Below are 18,497 nucleotides of genomic sequence, written 5' to 3' on the forward strand. Positions count from 1 at the left end.
TGTTGTGTTGATTCAGATGCTGACATTTAAAAAGCTAAATCTAGAGAACGGAGCTTTTCGGTAAACCTCCGACTAATAAGTGGGGTGACTATGTCCATAATGTTGTTGTGACTTTTAAATGCCATTTAGGATGGCAACCTTCTGACACATGAGTAATGATGGGTGGGTTTCCTAAGCCTACACCTCTCAGAATCCTCTTCATTTTCTTTTCATGTTTTCTATGTCATTAACTGTGAAAAGTTGTACTTTCTCAAAGTATGATTTATTTATTGACTTGAACAGACTTTCTAATTTGTTTTTTTACCCTTCATATTCACATTTTGGATTGGAGATGTGCATGAAAAATGTATTGGTCTCATTAAAAATCAATTGAAAAGAAAAAATTATTCATTAAGTCGCCTGGAACCGTTAACTTTTTTTTTGGGGGGGGGGGAACTATTCCTGGATCCAAAAGATCTTAGGATCATTGAATTGCCCAATGTTGTGATGATATTGGCTGTACATCAGATCATTTAGGGGTACCTTATAAAAATCCTGATCCTCAAAGGACCCCCTCAAGGTATTTTTGTTAATAGGTCTGAGCTGGGTCCTAAGAATCTGAGTTTGAAAGTGTCCTCTGGAGAATCTGATGCCCAACTAAGCTTGAAACTCATTTATTTAGTATCTTTTAAAATATCCAGATGGAGTATGTGTTGCAAAGAATTAGGGAAGTTGGTGTCTTTTTTTTTTTCTCTTTAGGGCTGCACCCGCAACGTATGGAAGTTCTAGGCTAGGGGTTGAATCAGAGCTGCAGCTGCTGGTCCACGCCACAGCCACAGCAACACCAGATCCAAGCTGCATCTGTAAAGTAATGTCCACCACAGTTCACAGCAACACTGGATCCTTAACCCACTGAGTGAAGCCAGGGATAAAACCCGCATCCTCATTGGACACCACATGGGGTTCTTAACCTGCTAAGTCACAGCAGGAACTCCTGGGAGTTGGTATCTAGGTTTCTGACTTTGTCATTTTTTGCAGATCTTTCAAGAGGTGGAAGAATGAGGCTTTTAGAGTTAGAATTCAGGGATTTTAGTCACTTCATCCTTGGGATTTTGTAGTCAGAACCTTCCTTCTATAAATGGGAAAACTGAACCATGGGGATGTGTGTAACTTGCTGAAAGTTAGTTGGCAATTTCCCAGTGAAGCCACGGTCATGTCCAGGTGACTTGACAGCCTCAGTTAGTGTCCTTTCTTCCATCACATCATCCACTACAGACTACCAGCTCTACATTGTTGGGGCTGCAAGCTGTGGTCAAATTAAATAAATGAAAATACCACGTGGAAGATCTTTCATTTTCAAGGTTATTCTCAGAGGTTTGATAGAACTTTTGAACAACGGTCATGCTCAGGTCTCATTCTACTTGCTAGTGCTCTTGTTTCTTGGGTTAAGGTTTTCTGAAATGTTTCCTTTCTTTTGAGTGAGAGGAGGTTGCTTTCTGATTTTATTTGGTTTTCGGAGTGGTATTAATAATGTCTCTTGACAAATTTCCAGTGGGACTGGAAATTTGATTTGGTAGAACTCTGGGAAATTAAGTGGAAGGTGGAGGAAGAAAATTGCAGCTTAACATGATCCAGGCTTGGGTCAGGACATGGTTCAGTGTGATGGAAGGGGCCAGCAGGGAGCCGAGAGCTCTGGCTTCCTTACTGCTTTGGTTTTCCTGATGGGGAACTTCATCTTTCTGGCCCCGTTGCTTGTTTCACCTTCCTTCTTTTTCTCTTTCTTTTCTTCCTTCCCAGCTAACACGTATTTCTCACACAAGAGGGATGTATTTAGTGTCTATGTAAGATAGAAAGAAGCATCATAAAATGAACAGTTTACCCACAGAGTAAACTCAGTAAATACACTCAATAAATAAAGTAGTGTTTTGGCTTCATTTCCCCTTATGTAAAGTGATGGGATTGGACTAACTAGTGTGTGCAGAACCTTACTGCAATGATTTCAAAGTTGGGTTCTATAAATTTTTGATCTTTCAAAAGTTGAAACACTTCCTTGATATCAAAACAATGTGGTGAGGCTATTTACATATTTAAGGGCTTTTTAAACTTTTCAGAAATATTTCAGACAGTCCTACGTAACCGGAAGTGGATTGAGATTAAACCTAATACAGTTAGGAAGCAGAAGAAAAAAAAATTAGTTGCAGTGATTTAACATTAATCTGTAGCAGTATCTTCTCCGTGGTGACCCGTGTCTTCCACTCACTAATAACATTTAAGACATTTGTACAGTTAACATTTTGCAGTGCTAATTGTATGTTAGGCAGAGAGCAGGAGCACTGTTTAAACAGCCAAACTGGATATTGTCATTAATATATAGTGTCAGGGATCAATTAGGAGTTTTGATGGAAGAAAAAGAAGCCAAAGTTCTTGTAGATGAAAGAAGTTGTTAAATAGCCTTGTCATTGCTGCTATTTTCTAGTTATTCACTCCTTTTCTGCTGGAGCTTGGGTCTCACCTTTGTGTAACTCTGAACCTGCACGTCACTTGCCATAATGATCTAGGACCCTTGAAGTGCTGGGCAGAAGTTGGTCGAGGCATACTTGCAGAAAGTAAATGGGAGTTCCCATCGTGGCGCAGTGGTTAACGAATCCGACTAGGAACCATGAGGTTGCGGGTTCGATCCCTGGCTCTGCTCAGTGGGTTAAGGATCCAGTGTTGCCATGAGCTGTGGTGTAGGTCACAGACGTGGCTCAGATCTGGCGTTGCTGGGGCTGTGACGTAGGCCAGCAGCTATAGCTCTGATTCAACCCCTAGCCTGGGAACCTCTATATGCCGCAGGAGCGGCCCAAGAAATGGCAAAAAGACAAAAAAAAAAAGGTAAATGTAGCAAGAATGGGGGAAATCATGCCTAGAAGATGCAAGGCTGGTGAGAAAGCTAGGAACAGGCCGTTGCTTTGGAATTCATTGCGGACAGTTGTAGCAGTGACCACAGTTGAGAGTCAGAGGACCTGCACACCCTGGTGGCCAAGGCGTGATAAGGATTAGAAACTATTTAATTAGCAAATACATATTGAATGTCATTTGTGTGCCAGACACTGTTAGATGCCAGGAAGGCAAGACGAATACTGATCCCTGAATGAACCCATAGGCCACTGTGTGTGTGTTTGAGGGGGGCGGGCAGACAGGGGTAACTAGACAGTTGCAGTGCACATGGAGGTAAGCTGAGGGGTCCAGGAGCAGTTAGAAAGGTCAGGAGGCCCACATCAGGAGAGAGGATGATGATGTCATAGAAGACATCCAGAGGATTCGGCACCTGCATTGATTCGGCCTTGATTCTTGAAAAACAAAATGAATTTGGCATTTGGCATTGATTCTTGAAAAACAAATAAGAATTCACCTCACAGAGAAGTGTTGTAGGCAGAAGGACTAGCACATGCAAAGGGACAGAGCTTCGACATCGTATTCTGAGTTCTAGAAACTTCAGAGCTGGGTTTCTGTGATGAAGGGTTGAGAAATAAAGCTGGATAGGTGGGACAGGGCCAGATCATAAGAGGTCTTGTCCATCAGACAAGGAGTTTGGACGCTGTGCAGTTATCTTCCCTTTGCACCTCCATCCCTCTATGTGCTCCTCACTGTGCCATACAGCTACAGGCCTCCTGTGACCTCTGGCTTTCAGTTGAATTTGGTCCAGAGGAGCCTGGGGAGAAAGGGAGGGAGGAGGAAGAGCAAGGTCAGGGCATTTCTTCCCCTGGCTCCCTCTTGGCGGGGTCTCGCACTGTGCCCCTTGACTGAAGGTCATTGTACCTCTTTAGCCAGACTGCTCTCCTCCTTTGGACCTGATCCATTTTTCCTCTACTCATCCTTTTGGGCCTTGGGGTGGTTCCAGTTTGAATTAGTACGCATTGGCTTAAATGCAACATTTATTGCCACGGTTTCTGTGGGTCCAACATCCAAGGGCAGATTAGATGGGTCCTCTGGCTCAGGGTCTCTCACAAGCTACAGTCAAGATGTTGGCTGGAGCTGCAGTGTCATCTGAAGGCTCAGCTGGGGAAAGGCATACCTTCAAGCTCACTCCTGTGGTTGTTGGTGGAATTCAGTTCTTCGGGGGCTGTTGAATGATGACCTCTGTTCCTCTCTGCTGCCTGGAGGCAGACACCTCCATCCTTGCCACATGTGCCTCTCCATAGAGAAGGTTACGGCATGGCAGCCTGTCTCATCACAGTGAGCAAGGAGAAGTGCAGGATGGGGGAGTTGGGAGTGGGAGTCCCCCTATCTTATAACCTGATATTAGACACAACATGCCGTTCTTTTTATTAGGGACAAATCTAACCCTTAATCAAGAGCAGGGGTTTCTCCCAGGGCACAGATACCCAGAGGCAGAGGTCATTGTGGACCCTTTTAGAAGCCGTTTACTGCAGGGTTACACTTCTGCAAGCCAGAGGTTTTTGAATGTTCCCTTATGGTTCCCACAGAGCCTGCCACTTCTTTATACTTGGTCCTTTTCTGAAATAATCCTTCCTTGAATAGTCCTGTATTAAATGTGCCATCTGTATTGATAAGCCTCTGGCTCATACAGGTCTTATCCTTGAAGCAAAGGGAATCCATTGATATCCTGTTTTTTTCTTCATAAGGAAATTCTCCACAGAAGGATTTCAGTCAGGGAGGTTGTATGTTCAATGTGGAACACAGGCCTGTGGAGGGAGGCTGCAAGAGAAATGGTAGGATTAGGAAGCAGAAGAATAGTTTGGGGAGTTCCCCTGTGGTAAGGAGTTCCCGTGTGGCTCAGGATCAACAAACCAACTAGTATATATGAGGATACAGGTTCCATCCCTGGCCTCACTTAGTGAGTTAAGGATCCAGCATTGCCGTGAGCTTCAGTATAGGTCACAGATGTGGCTCGGATCTGGCGTCACTGTGGCTGTGGCGTAGGCCGACAGTTACAGCTCTGATTCGATCCCTAGCCTGGGAACCTCCATATGCTGCAGGTGTGGCCCTGAAAAAAAAAAAAAAAAAAGAATAATTTGGTGATTTTACAGGAATTCATGGGAGGAAAAAATTATGTCCAAATCAGTGGCAGTGATAATGGAAAGCAAGGACGTGCTTACGAGATGTTCAGGAGGTAGAATCAACACGATTTGGTGACTGATAAGTTGTGGAGCAGATTTGAGGGTAACAAGTGGGAGCAAGGAGCGATCTTTTCCCTAGGGTATGCCTGCGCGTTGTCTCAAGGTCTCCTGGGACCAACAAAATTTTGAACCAAGTAATTGTAAGAACTGGATTGCGTTCCCCTTTTCCTTGCGTGTAGATCAATCAAGCATGTCATGGAAGAGTCTGACTGGACCAGGAAGTCTGGGTATTTATTGTCGCTGCTTTGCTAGTTCACTTTTGGTCATGCACAAGCTGTTTCTACATCTCACTGAGTCCAGTGTAGTCATTTGTGAGTGAAGAGTTAACTAGGCTGGGTGATCTCCAAAGCACTTTCAGTTCTGACCTTCCAGGGCTTTGATTATCCACAATGAAGAAAACCCCATTGTATTATCTGTTTATTTCTTCATAGCCTCCTTTGCTTTCTTTTTAATTGTCTTTAAAAAGTTAATCCAAATAAAACTTGAAAAGCAGGAAATTTAGTATGTTTAAAACAAATGCCTTATGTTCTTGAACAGAGGGCATTATTTCATTTTCTTTTCTCTTCTCTTCTTTTGTTTTCTTTCTTTCTTTTTTTTTTACCAGTAAATAACATTCCCAAGGATGAACTGCAGAGAGTGTTCTGGGTAACTAATTTAAATTGTTCAATCTGTATTTTAAGATTTCTTTCATTAAATATTTTGAAGTTTTTTTAAAATTGCCTTGGGGAAAAAAATGGCACTGTTTTCCTTTGTCCCTAGGATGAAACTGGTGAGGGGAAAAGCTCCCCATCACATAATCTTGGTTGGCAGGAGACAGGAGTGCAGGCAAGTCCCAGACCAGTGGTATCAGGGTCCACAGATGAAAGGGATGGTATTTTTAGTGTGGAGAATAGCTCAGTGTGGTTTAATATGATGTGTTTCCCTGAGAATAACTTTCTAATTTGAAAGCCTTTGGTGTAGTTAAGGCTTCACTTCATTTTTTTTTTTCAATTTTTCCCCCTCATTTCATTTCAAAGAGCCTAAGATTTTACACTTTGGCAGGCAGTTTTTCACTCTAGCTATTGATACTCCTGAATGCTTACATTATAGACAACCTGCATGGCCACAGAATAAATTCCCCTTTCTCCGGATTTTGAACAAGAAAAACCAAAAGCGAATACATATCTGGGAAAGAAAAATAAATGTGTTCAAATCCTCAGGGGATAAGAAGGTTATTTCTTCAAAAATCATTTACTTTGCAAATACCCATCAAAACTGTGCATGCAAAGAGAGAAATTAGCTATAGACATATACCCACTCCAAAAGAACATCCACCTCTTTGGTGTATGATAGCCAAAGATGGAAATAAATCAAAGGTCTCTTGAAAGGGAATAGTTAAGTAATTATGGTGGAATAAGGGTCATATCTGGTATGATCCCACAGTTAGGTTACTGGACTTCTATTCTGGGAGACCTAATAGTTTCCTTGAAAGGGAGATGGTTACTGACCTCCTCAGATATGGCCAGAGTGACTGGTCTTTATTTTTAAATCCCTTTAAGACTTTACCATTTTTATTTGCTAAATGTAATGGTTATGTAGATGTATTAAAAATTATTGTTTCCATTGTTCTTTATTGCATCTCCGTGCTTTCCTCTGGGATCATTTTTCTTTTGTCTGAAGAACTACATTTATTTATTTATTTGTTTGTTTATGTATTTATTTATGTCTTTTTAGGGCTGCACCGCACCCATGGAAGTTCCCAGGCTAGGGGTCGCATCAGAGCTGCAACTGCCAGCCTACGCCACGGCAACGCCTGATCCGAGCTGCATCTGCAACGTACACCACAGCTCCTGGCAATACCGGATCCTTAACCCACTGAGTGAGGCCAGGGATTGAACCCGAGACCGCATGGATACTAGTTGGGTTCTTTACTGCTGAGCCACAATGGGAACTCCTGAAGAACTACCTTTAGTCTTAAGTACAGATCTGCTGGACATAAATTCTCTCAGTTCCTGTTGTCTGAAAATGTCTTTATTTCATCTTGATTTTTTGAAGGGTGTTTTTCCTAGACACAGAATTCTAGATTGTCAGTTATTTTCTTTTCACACTTGGACGACAAGGTTCATTGTCTCTTGGCTTCTGTAGTTTCTTTGGGGAAGTTACCTATCAGTTTTATGGTTACTTTGAACATAATCTCTTTTTTAATCTTTGACTGCTTTTAAGATTTCTTTCATTTTGGTTTTAGCAATTTTACTATGGAGTGTTATTTTCTTTTTATTTAGTATCCTTAAAGTTATTAGCACTTCTTTTTATTTGATTAGTGTTTGGAAAATTTCAAATAGTGTTTATGCCGAGTTTTCTCTTTTTTTTATTTATTTTTATTTTTATTTTCCCACTGTACAGCAAGGGGATCAAGTTATCCTTACATGTATACATTACAATTACCTTTTTTCCCCCACCCTTTGTTCTGTTGCAACATGAGTAACTAGACAATGTTTTCAATGCTACTCAGCAGGATCTCCTTGTAAATCTATTCTAAGTTGCGTCTGATAAGCCCAAGCTCCCGATCCCTCCCACTCCCTCCCCCTCCCATCAGGCAGCCACAAGTCTCTTCTCCAAGTCCATGATTTTCTTTTCTGAGGAGATGTTCATTTGTGCTGGATATTAGATTCCAGTTATAAGGGATATCATATGGTATTTGTCTTTGTCTTTCTGGCTCATTTCATTCAGTATGAGAGTCTCTAGTTCCATCCATGTTGCTGCAAATGACATTATGTCGTTCTTTTTTATGGCTGAGTAGTATTCCATTGTGTATATATACCACCTCTTCTGAATCCAGTCATCTGTCGATGGACATTTGGGTTGTTTCCATGTCCTGGCTATTGTGAATAGTGCCGCAATGAACATGTGGGTGCATGTGTCTCTTTTAAGTAGAGTACTCCTCTTGGGATTTTGTTCATAGGTTATGACTTTTTCATCTGTGTTTCATGTTTTTATTCCCTTTTCTATGTTTTTTATTCCTTTGTGTTTCAATATGGATCTTTTTCTACTGACTTATCCTCCAGTTCACAAATTTTTTCCTTAGCTGTATCTAACCTGTGGTTAAGTTCACTCAATTGAATTTATAACTTTATTGCTTTTTTAAGCTCTGAAATTTCCATTTAATTCTTTTTGATAATTTCCAATTTACTGCTAAAATGCTCTATTTTGACATTTAATTACTTAAATACATTAATCATAGTTAAGTGAGCACCTGATATTTCAAAATCTATATCACTTGTTGACTGTTTATATTGTCTTTAAATTAAAAAAAATTTTTTATTAAATTCTGGACATTTTTTTATACAACTGACCTTGGAGAGGTAATTTCTAAGGCTCTAGGGGAATGTCATTTTACTCCAGGGAGGACTTAATTTGAACTGTTTCCTTTTTTTCTTTTTCTGCTAGTTAGGCTAGGGGCAGATTACTTTAATCTAATCAGATACAGAGATTATATGTAGCTGAATTTTAGTTCTTGTTAGGGATAGTGTATTTCTAGATCACCTTTACTCTTGGGTGTGAGCTCTTCTGGTCCCAACAAAACCATGGATGTTTACTCAGTTTCCTCATCTTTAGTGGACTCTGGCCTTTAATTTTTGTCCCTTAAGCTCCATGAGACTGCTGAAGGCACTGATAAGCTTCTCAATCATGCCTTTTGCTTAAGAAATTGGTGATGTCTTTGAAAGGAAAAAGAAATTCCAATAGGCAGGCTCATCGTCTTAGCTTTCTTCTTCTTTCAGGTATTGGGCTAAAATTCTTACTGCTTTGGTAGCTCTCCAGTGCCTTTAGACAAATTTAACAAAACCGCATTTTTTCAGTCTTTCTGATTACTCTCAGCAGGCAGGTTATTTAGAAACATTTAGTTAACCATTGCCAGAGGTTGAACCTCAGAATGGTGGCTCAGAAGGACAATAGATCTGTCTCTTACAGTCTCAATTTTTAGGGTAGGCATTTCCTGAGTGGTTTATTGGTCTGGGGAGGCAGGGAAGATGAAGAAAATGAGAGAAACTCCCAGTATATATAGGCCGTAGGATTGACTTGGAGGGTGCGAGAGAAGGGTTCGAGGCTGATGACTAGGATGTGGGCCTGAGTAGCTGGCTGGCTGGTGGCCCCAGTCACTGCAGTAAGTAGGGGGAGGAAGATGACGCTCAAGGGTAATGTCACCGCAGTACTCAAGTAGCATTTATTCACCCCAGTGTAGTTCTGCAGAACCCTACAAAGGGTTACCTATGTCAGGCAAATAGCTCTCATATGAAATGGGCCTGAAAAGAAACTCTATCTTGGGGAAATCTTACCTGGCTCCAAAACCCTTTTTGGTCTAGAAAACAGGACGTCATTTTTGTCTGTCAGTATGACACGCCTACCATTTCTGTATTTGTTTCCAAGGGCTGCTGTGACAAATTACCACAAATCATTTTAATCTGTGGCATAAAATAATAGAAATTTATTCTATCACCATTCAGGAGTTTAGATGTATGAAATCAAGATGTCATCGGGGCCATGCTCCCTCTGAATGCTCTAAGGAAGCATCCTCCCCTGCCTCTTCCTAGCCTCTGGTGGCTGCCCACTGATCCTTGGCATTCCTTGGCTTGTAGAATCATCGGTCCAAGCTTTGCTTCCATCCTCACATGACCTTCTGCTTCTGTGTCTTCATGTGGCCTCCTGATAAGGTCATTGGATTTAGGACCCGTGCTAATCCATCCGGCTCAGATCTACCTTTACTTAACTAATTACAGAGGCCTCCTTTCCAAATATGGTCACATACAGGTACCAGGGGTTAGGACCTCAACATATCTTTCTGTGGGACACCCGTAATAGTTGCTTGCTTGCTTTCTTTTTCTTTCTTTCTTTCTTTCTTTCTTTTTTTCCTTCCTTCCTTCCTTCCTTTCTTCTTTCTTTCCTTCTTTCTTCTTTCTTTCCTGCCTGAGTGAGGCTCAATGATCCTTGCAAAAAAACAAATCAACAAGTAGTTTATTTATTAAAACATTTGTTTTTGTCTTTTTAGGGCTGCACCCACGGCATATGGCGGGGGGGGGGGGGTCCCCAGGCTCAGGGTCCAATTGGATCTGTAGCCACCAGCCTACACCACAGCCATAACAACGCAGATTTGAGCCGCATCTGCAACCTACACCACAGCTCATAGCAATTCCGGATCCTTAACCCCCTGAGCAGGGCCAGGGATCAAACACACGTCCTCATGGGTGCTAGTCAGGTTTGTTAACCACTGAGCCACAACAGGAACTCCAGCAAGTAGTGTATTTATTGAACATCTGCTGTTGGCAAGGCACTGTACTTACTCCCCCTCCCTTTATTGAGAAGGACTAAAAAATAGAATACCACATGGTCCCTGTCCTAGACAATTTTATAGTCTAGGTGGGGAGACTGGGGATGGTGCAAGATTAAGGAAGAAAATAAGCATTTATTGGCTACCCACTGTATACCAGATATTATCCTGAGTGCTGTGCATACACTGAATCATTTGATCATTAGTATAACTTCTTAGGTAGGTGGTGATCACCCTACATTACAGACAAGGGAACTGAGGATCAGAAGGGTTAACTAACTCCTACTGGTATTTGAATCTGGACTTGTTTTATTTTAAAGCATGTGGTTTTTAAAAAAGTAAATTGAATTATGTAAAAAAAGAAAATAAAGGAAATCTCAAGGCTGCTTGTACGTAATTAGAGGAGCATTGGTGTAGACAAGATGGGCTTACAAAGGAGGAAGACATTTGAAGAGAAATGACATGGATTGTATCTTTAAGAAAGGGTAGGGTTTGGTCTGTTAGACAAGCCAAGAAATGATTCTAGGTAATTGGAGCTGTGTGAGCAAATGTGAGATCATGAGAAAACCTAGCTGTATTTAGGAGATAGAGAGTATGTTTTATAATTCGCTGTCTATCCTGTGGAGTTGGAAATAATCACATGCTTCTTTGTATGAAGACCCTGAAGGAAGAACTCATAAAACGTTTTTAGTTTGAAACTCACCTAACAAGATATCAGTAGAGCTGAGATTTCCACCAACTGATTTTCTTCTCCTTTTCCTCTTAAAAAACAATCGTTTTCCATTTTAAAAGAATTCAAAAAAATTCAAATTTTTAAAACCCAATTTTGAAAGAATCAAAGCATGACCTATAGAAAAAACATCTCACAAGTTCCTATCGTGCAAATATGACTACGGTTAACATTTTGGTCTGTTTCCTCCCAATTTTTTTTTTTTTTTAAGGGCCACACCCACGGCATATGGAGGTTCCCAGGCTAGGGGTTGAATTGGACCTATAACTGCCAGCCTACACCAGAGCCACAGCAACATCAGATCTGAGCTGTGTCTGCGACCTGCACCACAGCTCATGGCAACGCCGGATCCTTAACCCACTGAGCAAGGCCAGGGATTGAACCCGCAACCTTATGGTTCCTAGTCGGATTCATTTCCCCTGCACCACGATGGGAACTCCTCCTCCCCGTTTTTCATTTTGTATCAGTAGCATATATGTCATACATCAATCTAATGGATAATCACAGTGCATGTACTAGTTGATATTTCCCTACCATATCCTAGTGTTAATCATTATCATAGTTTTAAAGGTTGCATAATATCCTAAGTGGGTAATGAGCCATAATTTAATTATTCAGTCTCTTGTTATTAATAGCAAAATTTAGAATTCCTAGGTCAAAAGGCATACAGTGTGTTGCAACTCCTAATATACATTGTTTTCTGGAAGGTTAGTCTTGTTTTTTTCGTAGGTACTGGGTTGCCCTGGGTTGCTGTCAAAGTTCTCCATCAGCAGACTACAGAGGGAAGCAGGGGGCGGACAAGATTTCTAATAAGCAGGGCTAGTGTTTTCTTTACTCTTGACTTTTAAACCAGATCCTCCATGTCCTGGCACCTGATTAACTCTGTGGCACCAGCCTTGTCTTAAGAGCATCAGTGCTGGGGGATTCAGAAATTTTCAACTTGGAACCTTTCCAAGCCATTTGCTATTTTATTCTCTATTTGTTTTTCTTAAGTAACTAACTAAATAAGAATAACATTTCAGCCTCTTTCTACTCCCCACGGCATTTTTCCTGCCTGCGCCACCTCTGCCTCCCGTTTAACCATGGGGTTGCTTCTTATGTTTTAAAAGCTAAATACAAAAGCACAGTTCTGAGAAGCAGCCAAGTTCTGCAGCCAAGTTTGAAGAATAAAACTTTAAAACAGCTCTTCTGTCACACACTCGAGAGGGGAGGCAGGCTTTGCTATAAATAAGTCACATTCCATTTCTATCTCATCCTTTGCAGCCCTCTTGGGTAATGCTTTTCATATACGACTGCAGTGTTCTCAGACTGCCCACTCACCCCCTTTCAACCTACCATCTTATATCTCATTTTACTTAAGTGTTGAGGAGTTTGGGACTTTAGGGACCCTGCACAAGAGAAGGATAGGACTTTCCTTCGTAGGTATCAAGAGATAAAGTGACTGACTTGTTAGAAACTACACTTTACCTGGAACATTTTTAGCAGCTGCCTGTATTAGTTTTCTGCTGCGGCTGTAACAAATTACCACCACACTAGCAGCTTGAAACAAAACAGATTTATTCTCTTAACAGTTCTGAGGTCACAAGTCTAAGATGACTGGGCTGGGCTGGAGGCTCTTAGGGAGAATCCACTTCCTTGCTTTTTCTAGAGGCTGCCTGCATTCCTCAGCTCGGGACCTCTCATCCCTCTGACCTCTGCTCTGGCCATCGTGTCTCCTTCTCCCACTGACCCTCCTGCCTTCCTCCCCTAGGAACCCGTGATTATGTGAAGCCCATCCAGCTGCCCCAGGATAACCTCCCCATCTCAAAACCCTTAACTTAATTGTATGCGCCACGTCCCTTGTGCCATGGAAGGTAGCATCTTCACAGGCTTGGGGAATGAGGATGTGGACATCTGCGGAAGGGGCGCTTATTCTGCCTCTCACGCTATCTTGGAAAAAGGAAGAAAAATGATTTTAGAAGTCTGTTATTTTTTAAATTTTATTTTTACGAGTATAGTTGATTTACAGAGCTGTGTCAATTTCTGCTGTACAGCATCATGACCTAGTCATATATATATATAACAATTCTTTTTCTCATACTGTCTTTTATTTTTTTTCATAGCTAGGGAGGGGGTGTGCTGAAGGATTGGTCTTCTTTGCAGTGTTTGGTCGATAGTGGCAACCTAAATTAAATCTGGATTCTCCGCTTGTATTGGGTCAAGTCTGCTTGGGGGCAGAAAAGAAAAGCGTTTTGGCAACCGGCCCTGAGGTTGGGAGGGTGTCTCTGTCAAAGACCTTCCTTCCTCTTCACTGGGGGCTCATATTAGGCCCTGCTCAGGACACAAGCAAGCCCTTGCCATTGAAGGGAAATGACCAAGCAGGTGCTTTCAAAATAATTGAAGGAAACCCTCCTTTACTGGAGCCCCGTACAGTGTGGCCTCCTTATAGGACTATTTGTTGCCAGTTATTTTATATTTGAGAATCTATAAAAATTGTGATACTGAGCAATATAATTAATAAACACTTTCCTCGTGGCTGGCCAGCCAGTGCAGTAGAAGAATGTGACCTTACATTTTTCCCCCCAGCAATCAGAGAGAGCGCTAGCAAAATGCACTCGCCTTTGCCTGAGAGAAGTCAGTCTGCTTGTTGACTTTCCTGAGGCCTCACGTTCCACCTTTTTTCATGTGCTGGTGAGGAGCTGTGACATGTAATGGCCGAGAAAAGGCACACAAGTATCGTGCTGACAGTAAAACTGTCCAGGAAGGGCCTGGCCCTGGATGCTCAAAGGACTCACCTTAGAAGAGCCCCTCCAAAGAGCTAGTCAAGGAAGCAGATGGTAGAGCCTAACTGTCAGCCAGGGGTTGGAGGGGCCTTTTTCTTCCTGAAAGAGAGTGTTCATATCATTAACTTCGCTGCCTTCCTGGGAAGGAGAGGTCTGCAGTTGAAAAAAAAAAATCTACTGTGGCTGATGACATATTAAGACTTTAAGATAGGGGTTGGCCAACTCCTCGCCCTTTGTCCTAGCCCATCAATGCTTTTTTTTTTTAAAGCATTTGTGCTAAGGGTGGATTTACCTTTTGAAGTGGTTGGGAAAAATCAAAAGAGGAGCATTGATGTCAAAAAACTTATGTGAAATTCAAACGTCAGGGTTCCTAAATCACATTTTATGGAAACAAAGCCACGCCATTGCTTTACCAATTGTCTGCGGCTTTTTTTGTGCCTCCATGGAGGAGCAAGTGGTTGTGACAAGAGACTGACCATATGACTGGCAGAGCCTAAAATATTTACAAACTGGCCCTTTGCAAAGCAGTTTGCAGCCTCTGTGTAGGGAGGGGAATTGGAAGAGACTGAAGAAGCATCTGCCAACGTCCTTGTTGGGACAATATTTCCATAGGAACCAAGACCCAGGGATTCTGCACAGTGCTGGCCCATTTCCAGAAACCCAGGGAGAGTCTAACAGCAGAATGGGGATACGGAGAACCTGGGGATCAGAGTGCCTTCACCTGCATGAAGAACATATGGGTCCTGCCATTCACCCCTTGGATAGTATGTTCCCCTCTCCCGAGGGGTCGCAGACTTTACACCTGTACTTTATCGAAGAGATTTTGGTTGGTTGGTTGGTTGTTTTCTTAAATAAAAGAGAGCATATTGAGCTGCTGGAACTGTTAGGCTTTGTGTTCTGAAATGTCCTGGTAGGAAAAGCACCAGCTCCCTATGTTTTAGATACGACTCCCCAGTGGCTCTCATTCCTCCGGGACCCGCTTTGTCTGGGTGACTGGCAGGGCTTCTGCTCGTGATCGCTCCCTCTGACAGCACCTCTGCGGGGCCGCTGTGCTCATTCCCGCTCTGCCAGGCCTGAGAGAGGCTTCTGATGGCCAAGCTCGTGCCGGGGGTTCCACTCCAAGTGTGAAGCCACTTCTTCACAGACCAGACTCTTCTCACAAGACCTGGGAGGCACAGGCCAACCCCCCGGGGAGCCGCTTAAGTCTGATCTTTTCTCTAGGCCAATAGGGCTTTTACAACCTCCTCAGCAAAATGTTCTCACCGCTGAGTTATAGCATCAGGGAGGATACTGACTTCTACGGGTGGCGGATACTGAGTAGTTTCTGTGTCTTGGGGAAGGATGCGGCAGCAAACGTGGGAGTGCAGGGATCTGAGATCCTGGGCTTCTTTTACCTGGATGCATGCTCAGAAGTGGGCTTGCCGGACCATATGGGGTGTTGTATTTTTAAGTTTTTAAGGCCCCCCCATACCTTATTAGCTGTACCAACTTAACACTCACTCGCCATGCACAAGGGCTCCCTTTTCTCCACAGCCCCACCAACGCCTGTTGTCTCTTGTCTTTTTGATAATGGCCATCCGAACAGGTGTGAGGTGATATCTCACTGTGGTTTTGGTTCAAGAGCCAGGATGTGGAAGCAACCTACACGTTTGTCGATGGATGAGTGGATAAAGAAGTGTGATGTGCGTGTACCATGGAATATCGTTCAGCAGTGAACCACGAAGGAAATCCTGCCCTTTACATGCCTAAACCTGGAGGGTGTCATGCTAAGTTAAATAAGCCAGACAGAGACAAATACTGTATGATCTCACTTATGTGTGGAATGTTAAAAATAACAGGGGAACTTGGAGAACCAAAGAGTAGAATGATGGAGTGGGATCAGAACCACCAGGGGCTGGCGGGTGGGGTAGGGGGGGCGGCTAGGGAGATACTGGGCAAACCTCAACTTTCAGTTACCAGATGTGTAAGTCTGAGAATCTAAAAGGCGGCAGGATGAATATAGTTAATATGAGTGTATTGTGAATAAGAAATTTGCTAAAAGAGTACATCTTAAGCATTCTCCCCTCCCCTCCACACAAAGGTAACTCCATGAGGTGATGGATGTGTTTCTTAACTTTATTGTGGCAGGTGTTTCACAGTATATACATTATGGCAAACCATCCTGTTGTACACTTTCAATATATACCATTTTATTTGTTAATTATACCTCAGTCAATTTGGGAAAAACTTAACTTCCATTTGACAGTGCCTTCCAACACTCCTTATCTTTTATACTATGTTCATGAGGTATTATTTATTATCTGCCTTGTGAGCGAGGGAACTGAGGCTCAGAGCCATTAAGAGCCTTGGTTGGGGTCAGCCAGCTTTTAGCAGCAGAGTAGTAGACCTCTGGCCTGGAGTCTGGGGCCCTGTTGCTACGTCCTGTGCTTTCTCTACAAGGCAGGGCCTGGCCTTCGGCCACAGACCATGTCACTCAAACGATCTTAGCCGAGGACCGCGCTCCATCCAGGCACATGGCACTTGGGCTCATCCTCAACCGTGGCCACCCATTGGCCTCCAAAAGTGCATTTGACATCCTGGGTGCTTTTGGACATGATTTTACAATTGTGGCTCTGTTGTACGCAGGAAGGTACGTGCTGAATCCCTTTCTCTTCCCTGTCCCCACATCTGTTGCTTGCATTTCAGCCCAGACAAAACCAAACCAAATCAAACGTGGATTCCCATTCACGTGATCCGTACCACATGGCATCATGCTCATGTTCTGCTCAGAAAAAGGCTGAAAAACCGTAGGGAAATGCATTGTCCATGAACCATACGAGTATGTACCGTTAATCACAACTATCACTTAAAGCTAAATGAGTTATTAAAACACCTCGTCTTAAGCTGATTTTAAATGCTGGAGAGGGAGTTCCCATCGTGGCGCAGTGGTTAACGAATCCGACTAGGAACCATGAGGTTGCGGGTTCGGTCCCTGCCCTTGCTCAGTGGGTTAACGATCTGGTGTTGCCGTGAGCTGTGGTGTAGGTTGCAGATGCGGCTCGGATCCCGCGTTGCTGTGGCTCTGGCGTAGGCCGGTGGCTACAGCTCCGATTCGACCCCTAGCCTGGGAACCTCCATATGCCGTGGGAGCGGCCCAAGAAATAGCAACAACAACAACAAAAAAGACAAAAAAAAATAGTAATAATAAAATAAAAAAATAAACGCTGGAGAAGAGCCACCTCAGGCGTATGTAACACGCACTCTGTCCTGGTCTCGCCCCAGTCTTGCCCATTCCTTCCCAGGATCTGTCACTGGAGTAACCTCTTCTGGCCTCCCCAGGATCCTTGGCCTCCTTCCCTTCTGCATATGTCTGGGGGCCACCTCCTGCTCTCTGAACACTGATCTAGGGATCCCCACAGAGCTGTCCCCTCTCCAAACTCCAAAGGCCTGTGTCCCGCCCACCAAAAGGACACCTCTGAGTTCTCCTCATTTACCATGCATGGAACATGTAGAACGTAATTCCTTGTTTGCTCTCTTGAAGCTCCTTCCTCAGGGGGTTGGTGGTTGGTGTAGCATCATTCACCGGTTAGCATCTCAGTAAGAACCTGAACCGGATTCTCCTCGACAAGAACCGTCACTCACCCCTCTGTGCCATGTCAGTATTTCAGCCACTGCATGTGTTACATTGTGTGTCCATCTCCCTATGCTATTGTAAATGCTTGGCACCAAGTAGGCACTTAATAAATGTGTGGCGAACAGATGTGTTGACTGAACCTTCCTAAAACATATCCCATTTTCTTTCCCAGATGAGATTTGGTGCCACATGACTTCTTTCCGCTGGGTAGATGGTGAAACTCGATCTTGGTTCAGAGATTGGTGGTGTCTCTCCAAGCTTTGCAAACTTATTTGTCTTAGGAATTACCGAACTTGGCTGCTGTCCACATCATGTAACAATTCTGCTAACAGAATTGCTTGCTTGCTTTCTTCCCTCTCCCCCATCTTTTACATTCCTCTCTGTGAGAGAGAATACGAAGAAATGAAGACAAGAATACAAATCTGTATTTCTCTCACCAGTTAAAAATATCTTTCTGTTTTGTTTTGCCATTCAATGTTTTACTTCTATGTCATAATTAAATAGCTTCTTTTCTTCGTGGTTTCTTCCAATTTTTTATTATTGCAGAAATAATTCATGTTTGTTGTAAGAAAATCAGAAATTAGAGACAAAAATACAAAGAAGAGGCATTCTCCTTATGGCTCAGTGGTAATGAACCCAGCTAGTATCCATGAGGATGCTAGTTTGATCCCTGGCCTTGCTCAGTGGGTTAAGGATCCAGCGTTGCCTTGAGCTGTGATGTAAGTGGCAGACAGGGCTCAGATCTCATGTTGCCGTGGCTGTGGCATAGGCTGGCATCTATAGCTCTGATTGATCTGACCCCTAGTCTGGGAACTTCCATATGCCATGGGTGTAGCCCTAAAAAGACAAAAAAAGAAAAAAAGAAAAGAAAATATGTAACCCCTCACCCCTTAATCAAAGAGCTATAGTTAACTTTTGAAGTACCTACTTCCATATCTTTTTTTTTTTTCCTAATTGCATATTTTAGCAAAAATGGAGACTGTTTGCT

General features: G+C 42.9%; 1 protein-coding gene and 1 long non-coding RNA gene across 6 annotated transcripts in view; both read left to right on the forward strand.

Moving 5' to 3' along the window:
• Positions 1-18,497, forward strand: part of RGS6 (regulator of G protein signaling 6) — a 560,209-nt gene that overhangs the window by 31,316 nt on the left and 510,396 nt on the right. The gene's annotated exons all lie outside the window — the stretch shown is intronic.
• Positions 873-17,043, forward strand: LOC125135613 (uncharacterized). The gene is made up of 2 exons (XR_007137013.1): positions 873-2,179; positions 16,801-17,043. It is a non-coding gene; the product is annotated as an uncharacterized LOC125135613 (long non-coding RNA).

This window comes from Phacochoerus africanus, chromosome 9, assembly GCF_016906955.1.
Source record: "Phacochoerus africanus isolate WHEZ1 chromosome 9, ROS_Pafr_v1, whole genome shotgun sequence".
Lineage (NCBI taxonomy): Eukaryota > Metazoa > Chordata > Mammalia > Artiodactyla > Suidae > Phacochoerus > Phacochoerus africanus.